An 11403-nucleotide genomic window follows, 5' to 3' on the forward strand; every position below is an offset into this window, starting at 1 on the left:
AGAAGAACAAAGCTGGAGGTATCACACGCTCTGATTTCAAACTATATTACAAAGCTACAGTAATCAAAACAGTATGCTACTGGCACAAAAGCAGATATATAAATTAATGGAACAGAATAGAGAGCCCAAAAATAAACTCACTTTATATGGTCAATTAATTTATGACAAAGGAGGTAAGAATATACAATGGGGAAAAGACAGCCTCTTCAATATATGGTGTTGGGAAAATTGGACAGCTACATGCAGAAGAATCAAATGGCACTACTTTCTCACATCATATACAAACAAACAAACAAAATTCAAAATGAGTTAGAGGCTTAAACATAGGACTTGACACCATAAAACTCCTAGAAGAAAACATAGGCAATACACTCTTTGACATTGGTCTTAGCAATATTTTTTTTGATCTCTTTCCTCAGGCAAGAAAATAAACAAGAAAAGCAAAAATAAACAAATGGGACTATATAAAACTAAAAAGATTTTGCTATCAACAAAGCAAAAAGGCAGCCTGCTGAATGGGAGAAGATATTTGCAAATGATGTATCTAGTAAGGGGGGGGCGTTGATATCTAAAATATGCAAAGAATTTATACAATTCAACATAAAAAAATGAACAACCTGATTATAAAATGGGCAGAGGGGCTTACCGGGTGGCGCAGCGGTTGAGAGTCCGCCTGCTGATGCAGGGGACACAGGTTCATGCCCCTGTCCGGGAAGACCCCACATGCTGTGGAGCGGCTGGATCGGTGAGCCATGGCTGCTGAGCCTGTGCTCTGCAATGGGAGAGGCCACAGCAGTGAGAGACCTGTGTACTGCAAAAAAAAAAAAAAAAAAAAAAAAAAAAAATGGGCAGAGGAAGTGAATAGACACTTTTCCAAAGAAGACATAGAGATGGCCAACAGACCCATGAAAAGATGCTCAACATCACTGATCATCAGGAAAATACAAATAAAAACACAATGAGATACCATCTCACACCTATCAGAATGACTATAATTAAAAAGACAATACATAACAAGTGTTGGCAAGGATGTGGAAAAAAGGGAACCGTCATGCTTTGTTGGTAGGAATGTAAATTGGTGCAGACACTACGGAAAAGAGTAGAGGTTCCTCAAAAAATTAAAAATAGAACTGTCATATGATCCAGCAATTTCACTTCTGAATATTTACTTGAAGAAAACAAAAACACTAATTTGAAAAGATAAATTCACTCCCATGTTCATTGCAGCATTATTTACAATAGCCAAAGTATGGAAGCAACATAAGTGTCCATCGATAGATGAATGGATAATGAAGATGTAGTATATATATATGCAGTGAAATATTACTCAGTCAAAAAAAATGAAATCATGCTATTTGTGACAACATGGTTGGATCTAGAGGGTATTATACTAAGTGAAATAGAGAAAGACAAATACCACATGATCTCACTTACATGTGTAATCTAAAATGCAAAACAAATAAGCAAAACAAAATGAAAACAGACTCATGATACAGAGAATAAATGAGTGTTTTCCAGAAGGAAGGAATGTAGGAGACTAGAAAAATAGGTAAAGGGGATTAAGAGATACAAACTTCCAGTTATATAATAAATAAGTCATGGGGATATAGTATACAACATAAGGAATATGGTCGATAATACTGTAATACTTTGTATGTGGACAGATGGTTATTAGTCATATTATGGTGATCATTTCATAATGTATGCAAAAGTCAAATAATTATGTATCAATAGTACATCTGAAACTAACATAAAATTATACATTGTCTGTACTTAAATTTTTAAAAAATGAACCAGAATTAGTGTTAGAAAAAAGAAGGGAAAAGGAGTCATTATGAACATAGAGATCATAAAGAAATAAATTTTGGTCCATAGAGTTCTTGAAATCATTTTAATAATATTACATGTCTGCTTTTTAAGGTGTATAAAACACTTGAATGGATATACAAAAAGATTAATATTAAGTTTATAATCAATGTTTAATTGTTTGGGAGAATCCAATTTCCTAAATTAATGGGCTTTGATTTACTAGCTGTATGAGGAGTTTTTTTAAGGAAATACTGATCATTGAAATATTTAAAACAAAATAAAAACAAACTCACAGAAACATTCAGAATAATGTTTGACCAAATATCTGGGTACCTAGCCAAGCTGACACATAAAAATTAACCATCATGCAGTCCTTGGTACTCAGCAAGTGCTCAGTAAATACTCACTATGACTACTTGTTATTATGCTTATTAATATGAAAAAAAGAGCATTCTTTCTCTTATTAACTCAAATGTGGTCAAACACAGTTGGCATGTCCAGGGTTAAAGAGAAAAAATTGCATGGTCTAAAGAGGAACAAAAATGACCAAACTTTTATTAAGCTAAACCATTATTTAAAACCCTTTTTTTTTCCTCAGAAAGTGAAGAGGAAAAAGGGCTGGTACATCTGGATAAATAATAGCTGTATAACACTCACTCTGGGAAGAAAGATTATCAATGCCATGATTCCAGGATTCAAAGAAGGTAACCTCCTTCTCTATTACAAATGGGACCACTTTTTCTCATATGACTAAGTTGTGGTCAGACCTTCACCTCAACCCCCTGTTGTAACCGGGGTGGTTTGGGTAAAAATTTTTCATTCACGGCCCTCAATTACTATCACTGAAACTAAATGTTTATAGAATTTCAGAGACGGAACAAACAAGAGTCATCCACCCATGGAGATGCTGAAGGGTCACAACAGTAGGTAAAAGGTGAGGCCAAGTGGCAGGCCTCTGAGCCTCCGATTTGTTTTCAAAGAAATGTTTCATTGTTTTCCCTAAATATTTGTCTCCCACCTAAGATTTCATTCATTTGTAGAAAGAGTTTCATGGTTTGAAAAAAAGGTTGAAAGCCACTGAATCGGCCCAACATCATATCTGACGCTACTATATCCCTGTCAAGTGTTCATTTAGTCTATGCCGGGGGATCCCTGAGTTGGAGATCTCCCTATTTTATAAAGTAGCTTGCTCCATTGCATCTTTTGAGAGCAGAAATTGTCAAAAAGTCCTTTCTTATATTGAGGACACAGACATCTTATACAAGGTGGTCTTACACAAACTATCACCTTTTCTAACCTGGGGAGAAGAAAGAAGGAAGGGCCAGAACAAGAGAACAAGAGAGGAAGGACGGGCAAAAGAGAACAAATAGGATAACCTTAGACTGTGTTTCCAAAATTTCATCATTCAACCGCCAATTTTTTGCCATATCCAGCTCTAGTCAATTTGTTTTAACACCTTCATTGAGGTATAATGGACATACAATTGACTGCACATGTTTAAAGTACACAGTCTGATGAGTTCTGACATGGATATATACTTATGAAATCATCACCACCACAGAGATGCTGAATGTGTTAATCACTCCCAAGGTTTTTCTGTTCAACATTGTAATCACTCCTTCCCACCACTCTCTGACCTCTGTCAGATAGAAAGAGATCTGCTTTCTATCACTACAGATTAGTTTGCACTTTCTAAAATTTTATGTAAATAGAATCATTCACTATGTACACTCTTTTTGTCTGGCTTCATTAACTCAGTGCAGTTGTTTTGAAATTCAACCATGGTGTGTGTATCACTAATGCATTTCTTTTTACGACTGAGAAGTTTTCTATTGTATGAGCATACCATAATTTGTTTATCCATTCACCGGTTGATGAACATTTGAGTTGTCTTTGCTATTTGGCTATTATATGTAAAGCTACAGGAATGTCTTTGTATGGACATATGCTTTCATTTCTCTTTTATATGCAAGCAATAAGATGGCTGAATCATAGAGTAGGTGTATATTTAACTTTTTAAGAAACTGTTAAACTGTTTTTCAAATTGATTGTACCATAATTCATTCCCACCAACAGTGTATGAGAGTTCCTGTTGCTCCATACACTTGCCAACACTTTGTGTGGTAGGTCTTCTTAATTTTAGCCATTCTAACAGGTATGCAGAGGTATCTCATTATGGTTCCAACTGGCATTTTCTTAATGACTAATGATGTTGAGCTTATTTTCATGAGCTTATTTATCACTCATATAACTTCTTTGGTGAAATGTCTGTTCAAACTTTTCACCCAATTTTAATTGGGTTGCTGGTTTTCTTATTGAGTCTGGGGGAGTGCTTTATGTATTCTAGCCATAAGTCCTTTACCAGATATTAGATTTTCAAATATTTTCTCCAAGTTTGTGACTTGTCTTTTCATTCTCCTAATAGTGCTTTTCTAAAAGCAGAAGGTCCTAATTTTGATAAAGCTCAATTTGTTAACTTTTTTTCTTTTATGATTTCTGTTTGTAGCTAAGGGATCTCTGTCTAACATAAGATCAAAAATGTTCTCCTATTTTTTTTCTAGAAGTTTTATGTCTTTGTTAGGTCTATGATGCATTTTGAGTTAATTTTTGTATCTGGTATGAAATAGATATCAAAGGATTGTTTTTTTGTTTGTTTCTACTTGCAGATAGCCTGGCTTCCCTGGACTCTTAGCTCTGTCTCTGTGACCCAAGGAAACTACTGTTCAGCTTTGCTTGGGTTCCCCATTCCTGTCGGGAATGACCTGGAAACTCTCCAGGTAATAAGAGCTCAGGCAGACGTAGAGCTCACCTTACTTGTCTCCTGTCAGTCAGAGATCACCACTCACTGTCTGAGGTCCAATACCTTGACTACTGTTACTTCATATATATATTTTTATTTTCAGCTGTTTCAGGCAAGAGGATAAATCTAGTTCCAATTATTCTAGCTTGACTAGACTTGGAAGTCCCTATATTCTTTTTTTTTTTTTTCCTATATTCTTATTTAACCTACTATTTTCCTTTAAAAAGCCTAACTTTTCTTTTATTCACCCTAAGCATTTGTATTAACATAATCACAGATTTGAGACTGCTGTATTGTCCTTATTATAAAGCACATTAAAGTAAACATCACACTATTAACATTTTAAAATATACATTTGTATACCACCTCAAATTATCATGCTTACTTCAGTAGTACCCATACTACAAGTTGGGCAAAACCAGCTTCAAGCATTCACCTTGACTGCCCTACCTCATTCACCTCCCTCCCCGACTCATACCAGGAGCATAGAAAATTCTCTGGGAGACCAGTAATCTACTTTGTACCCATTGTTTTTTAGACTTTTGAAAAAGGAAAACTTTGTATATGAAAATCTTGCACACGTATGAAAAACCTAATCCCTGGCATATTCCAGAGCTTTGAAGACAAGTTACACACCTGCTGAAAAGCATCCTATAACTGTCAGAGCCCTGGAACCTACCTACATAGATGTCCACTCCTGAGTCCTCTGTCTCTGCTTCTCTTCTAGCTCCCATCCTCTCTGCTCTGCTGGTTCCCAGCTGATGGGTGTGTTACCTGAACCTGCACAACATTCAAGAGGCTGATGGCAACAATTAAGCTTGACACAGTTAGGGATTTGGGAACAGGGAAGGAAATTGCTTAACGCTTTGGTGAAGTCAAACCAATCAATGTTGCTATTTAAGCTTTCCATTAAAAACAGAACAACAAAATGCTATTCTATTCTCTTACAAATCTTCACTTTATGATCTATATTTTGTGTTACAGAAAGGAAGTTGGAGACTGAAGAGAATAAATTTTGATATCCTAAGTGTATGCCCCCACGAGGAGGACCAGTACCCAATAATAATGGGAAGATTTTTCCTGACTCTTCCTGCCAACGCCCACAAAGTACTCACTGCCTTCCAAAGGCATTCTAACACTTTCAAAAGCAGTTCTCAGGTTAGTAATTCTTTGTTAACCATTGACCTTATTTCTGCTTCAACAGGGAATGCAAGCACAAATATCCTGTAGGGCAAGGTAGAGAAAAATTCCACATCACAAAGCTATGTGGCATTTGACATGCATGTCAGTGTTAGGGATAAAAGGGGAGTGTTGGGTCTCTGGAGACCTAGAGAAGATGTGACCTGTCCAAAGAGATCCCCCGAGTGTCAGCTGATGGTGATTTGAGTGTTGCTAAGTCTTTCAATTTGTAAAATAATCTGGAAAAGGTTTTTCCATGAGAAATTATGAGAAATTTCCTAATATTTAAAAAAAAAGGAAGGAAAGAGAGGAAGGAAGGAAGGAAAGAAGGAAGGAAGGAAGGAAGGAAGGAAGGAAGGAAGGAATCTAACAGCATTAATCAGTAGACTGCACCACAGGACACTGTTTGGCAAACTGTGGCAAACCTCTATCAAGGGTAATGTGTATTTGAAACTTCTCTGACACTGTTATGTAAGGAAGTTGATCCCTCTTTATCGGTTGGGCTGGTTGTGTGTGGGTCAAAAGAGAGGTGGAAGGAATCAGATTATCTTCTATTATTTTAGGCTGAACTATATTAAAGTTCTGCTTTTTTTTTTTTTTAAGTCAAAAAGGGTGGAATATTTGCAGTGTCAAAAAGATTAGCCTAGCAGAGTTGTTGGTAAACACCATGACCCTGGGCATAGTCCTATGATTGAGGTAAAATCTCTGGGTATTTAGTGGCTGAGGATAAAGAGTATTACAGAGGGTGGGCTACCTGCTGTTACCAATAGACTCTAAAGCAGTGGTCCCCAACCTTTTTGGCACCAGGGACCAGTTTCGTGGAAGACAATTCTTCCATGGATGGAAGGGAGAGGGATGGTTCAGGCGGTAATGTGAGCGATGGGGAGCGATGGGGAGCGGCAGGTGAAGCTTCACTCGTCCGCCACTCACCTCCTGCTGTGTGGCCAGGTTCCTAACAGGCTGCGGACGCGTAGCTTTCCACGGCCTGGGGGTTGGGAACCCCTGCTCTAAAGTATAAAATGGCTTAAACACAGTAAAAGCTTATGCCTCCCTCACTTACACAGTCCAAAACAGTTTCAGCTTGCCAGGAGGCTCTGTTCAACACCTTGTTTGGAAACCAAGGTAGAAGTTCTTCAATATTCAACTTTCAGGGTCACTCCATGAGCCAATATGCAGCAGCAGCAGCAGAAAGTATATGAGAGGTTTCTGCAGGCCAGATCTGGGAGTGGCCCACATCATTTTTGCTCACATTCCACTGCAAGGGAAACTGAAAAATGCATTCTCACTGTGTGCAGAGAAAATGGGTTGATGATCGGCTGGCAATCTCTGACTCAAAAAGGAAGGCTCAAATTAAGTTGGCAACTGGGTTAAAACATAGGAGATTAGGCACATCAACCTTTAGGAGATGTCTGGCTCTGATACCTCAGAATTCAAGCACAAATTAAGGAAAGAAGTTTTCCAGAGGACTTACAGAATTTCGGGTTTGGAAGACACTTTTAAGCCATTTTGTAAGTCAGCTTTAATAGTGATTGGTAGGAAGAACATGGACCGTGCTACTAACTAGCTCCGTGACCTTTGGTAAGTTTTAACCTGTCTGAGATCTAGACTCCCTTTCTATAAAATGGAGGTAAAAATATATAATTTTTAGTGCTGTTCTAAGAATTTGAGATGACTTATATAGTACACATGCATGACACATAGTCATTAGGAAATCCAGCCACATGGTTATCCAGGCTCTATTAAGATGCCTCTATGGGCAGGGAGCTCAACGCTTCCAGGGTAGCCCTTTCCATTTCTATGCAGAGCTGACAGCCAGGAATGTTCTTTGTCTCAAGCAAAATCTGTTTTCACCTTGAGTCCTACTTCTATGCACTCCTAAAACCACACAGAACGAGGTGAATCACTCTGCTTGCCAGTTCTTTGGATATCTAAAAATAGCACTCATACTCTGAGGCTGCTCTTCCAGTTTCTTCTGCTTTGAATCCCTCACCATTCTTGTTGCTTTAATCTGAAAAACCTCTGCTTTGTCTTTATGCTCAAAACGTGATTCACTTACACTCCAAGTAAGATCTGAGTAGCATAGAGTGCAGTGGTGGCATCTTCTCTTTTGTTTAAGAAATGCACTAGTCAGGGTTAGGGTATCCGTTATGCTACTATAACAAAGGGACTTCAAAATAACACTCGTTCAAATACGAGAGAAATCTTTTTTTCTCTCATTTAACAGTCCAGGGTTAGGCAGGTAGTCCAGGACAGGTACGTGGCTTATTCAAGTCCTGAGGTTTCTTTCACTTTCAAGGTCTTCCTGTCCGCTAGGATGCTGTCTTCATGTATGGTTAAAGCTGGCTCACCAGTGCCACATCCAGGTCCCAGCCTACGTTGAAGGAGAAGTGGCGGGTGAGCAATGTTCTTATATGGAAGCAAACACAATGCATGCTCAACCCATCTGCTCCATCCATTAGTGAGAACTTAATCACATGGTCACAACTAGCTGCAAGGGAGACTGGGTAATGTAATTCTCCTTTGTGGGGAGGGAAAGAGGGTGGAACACTGTACTTTGCTCTTACCAGGAAGAAGGGGAGAACGGACACAGAAAGAAAACTGAGTCTCTGCCATAAGAAACTGTAAAAAACTAAAAGTCCCCCAAATTAAAAGAAATTAGGAATAATTAGCAAGAATAAGGAAAACTTGCTAAGAGGAAACGGTGGAAAATACTAAACAGGGTATCCGTAGCTCTGCTATGTGGCAAGCTGGAAGGTAACGATGATAAATGGCTACATAAGTGGAATTGTTATCATCTTTACCTGGAAAATGAATGACTAAACTTGGTGGATGATTTCACCAGAGAGTTAAGTTAGAAGTTAAGCATTTTTAAAGCCCTATATGTTACGGTTATGAAATAATCTAGTAGAAATCATCTTTCCAAGAAAAAAAAAAAGAAACCTCTGTGAAACGAGAAAAATGACTAGCTTTCCTATTCTCCAAGGAAGAGTGCGATGGACTGAACTAAACAGAACTTTCCAAACTCCAACGTCAGTTATCCTGTCCTCGGTAGAACAGGCAATTTAATCTGTAAATTCCCCAAATGTCAGTAAATGAAAAGAGCAGACAAATTGGAGAAAACAAACATTTTCATTTTGGAGTCGGGTGGGAATAATTACTGTGAAATATGCTAAGTGCCTAGCTTGGTTTCTGGTGGTTTCTTGGGGTTTTAAGATTTCATTTTCATGATTCATTGGCCACAAATCATCGAAAATATCAAGAAGTAAAATATGCTTTAGGCTAAATGCATAAATCCCCCTCAGCTTTTAGTAGGACTCAAATATTGACATTTAGAAGGAGCAGTTTTTTTCCCCATATGCTAACTACAGTCCAGCCCCAACATTATTGCTGAAAAGTAAATTCCAAGTGTATATACCCTATCGAACATTAGTGAATTCGGCAAAATCATCTCAGTTTTTTATTTATTTATTTATTTTTGCGGTACGCAGGCCTCTCGCTGCTGTGGCCTCTCCCGTTGCGGAGCACAGGCTCCGGACGCGCAGGCTCAGCAGCCATGGCTCACGGGCCCAGCAGCTCCGCGGCACGCGGAATCCTCCCGGACCGGGGCACGAACCCACTTCCCCTGCATCGGCAGGCGGACTCTCAACCACTGCGCCACCAGGGAAGCCCCATCTCAGTTTTTAAAAAGGATACTCTGCTTGCTAACTTAATTGCTTTTCAAGGAGAACAGCTGAGACTCAAATGACCACATTTTACATTCTCCATTACAGTTGACAGTGCAATGGCAAGAAGCAATGTCTGAGAATGCACAGTGCGCGAGGCTGGACGCGGAGCTAGTATGTGTCCTGCTCAACAGCCTAAGGTGTTACCAAAATTTCCCTGGGTAAACTTTCTATTTGAATCACTTTCAGAAAAGAATAGAGGTTATCAAATCTGAAATCAGTCTTTGGAATGGGGAAGTCCCCATTCTTGAGCTAGAACACAAGAAAAAGCTTTTGGAATTTTAAAATTAATGTGAAGGCAATTACTCCAGGAGGGTTTAGTTCACTTCTCTCAGCATCTGTTCTGTGGGATTTCTTTCTTTCTTTTTTCCCCCAGAGGTTAATTCTCAACAGCCTTCTTCTAGAACTAGCTTTGAAGTCCTCTGCACACCTGTGTAGATTATAAAGCAGGGGGGCAGAGCTTCCACACCCAAACTCTAAATTTACAATGCAGCATGACAGTTAAGACATGCCCCCCAGCATCTTGTTTAAAAGTTAAACCCAAGCTCGATATAATCTCCTGCAATGGTTAACCCTTGCCCGGATTGAGCACATATTCCCCATATTGGAGAAGGATAGACTCTGCTTCTATAAGCTGTAACTCTTTCTTCAGAAACATACGACACCTGGGTGGATAGGCTTTTGTGATAGGTGCTCTCAGAACATTATAGAGAATTTCTGACAGTCCCTTATTCTTTCCTTAGGGGCCAAGAGTGACAAAATGTACACATCTGATAAGTTCCTCCACCCCCTTTGTTCCTTGGATTTTGAATTAACATGTTAATGACACTCTTGGGGAATAAAGGGATAATTTTTTTTTCTAACATTACCTGAGCCACAGCCTTTACCCTATTTTCTTTCTTCTCAGATATCCCCACTCCTTATCCTGAGGGAAAGAGTTGGGGACTGGCCTTATTTCCTGATGTAGGTGCAAGGATGGAATTTGAAGGATCACAGGAAGAGTGCGAGAGGCTGGGACCAGAAAAGCCAGGACAAAACATTAGGGCTTGGGTTGACTTGGGCTGGAAGAATTCTAGGACCAGGGGTCGGGAGCTGTGAGGGGTCAGAGAGCTGGCAGTGCTGGACAGGCAGAGACAAGGGAAGAATAACCAGGAGACCTTGATTGAAAGCCAAGGTTTGCCTGAGGCAGGAAGTTCCTCACATCCTTCCAGCGGGGGTGGGACCAGAGCCTGGGCCCAGCTAGCCTTGGCCTTGCAGGTGCAGGCAGGGAAGTGGCTGCACCTGGCTTGAGTGGGTGTGTAGGTGGGAACGAGAGAGACACCTGGTTTCTGGCTACAGATCTGGTTCTTATCCAGCGCCACTCCCTGACCTCATAAACCATGAACTCTCTGGATCCCTCCCTGGAGTCCCAGGAGCCCTCTTCCTAGCCTGTTTCTCAGTCTGGCTTTTATCTTGTGATTTTAACTTTGCCATAGACTGGTCTTAATTTCACCCTCTGTGTCTAACTAAGATTAACCCTACTCTTATTCCTCATAGGGCTGATAAGGACCCTCCCAGAGTTTTTTCTCTCTTGGGTCCCAGACTATTTTCAACCTCCAGTTAAGATGAATCTCTAGGCAGTAGGTACCATCCTGTTATCAAGAATTCCTTTTTTTAAAATCTTCTCTCAGTTAATTATTTCAATCCCTGGTTCTGGCCACTTATGCATGGGAATAAATCATGACATGAAGAAGATTTGGCCGGGACCCCAAATCTTGGAACCCTCAGTCAGATCATACCACAACAAAAGACCCCTAGGAGACACTTTTCTCTGTGTCCCACTGCCCTTCTCTGGCCTCCTCTCTGGTGGGTTGCGAGCCTGTTGACTGTAAGCTTCCTTCTTTCTGACCCCAG

At 39.7% G+C, this 11403-nt stretch overlaps 2 long non-coding RNA genes across 2 annotated transcripts; one reads left to right on the forward strand and one right to left on the reverse strand.

Moving 5' to 3' along the window:
- Window positions 1–676: 676 nt before the first annotated feature.
- On the reverse strand, window positions 677–6962 carry LOC137223152 (uncharacterized). The gene is made up of 3 exons (XR_010942736.1): window positions 6849–6962; window positions 5289–5389; window positions 677–811 (listed from the first exon to the last, which is right to left on the reverse strand). It is a non-coding gene; the product is annotated as an uncharacterized lncRNA (long non-coding RNA).
- Window positions 5382–10565, forward strand: LOC137223153 (uncharacterized). The gene is made up of 3 exons (XR_010942737.1): window positions 5382–5767; window positions 8085–8182; window positions 10418–10565. It is a non-coding gene; the product is annotated as an uncharacterized lncRNA (long non-coding RNA).
- Window positions 10566–11403: the final 838 nt, after the last annotated feature.

Source organism: Pseudorca crassidens, chromosome 4, assembly GCF_039906515.1.
Source record: "Pseudorca crassidens isolate mPseCra1 chromosome 4, mPseCra1.hap1, whole genome shotgun sequence".
NCBI classification, from domain to species: domain Eukaryota; kingdom Metazoa; phylum Chordata; class Mammalia; order Artiodactyla; family Delphinidae; genus Pseudorca; species Pseudorca crassidens.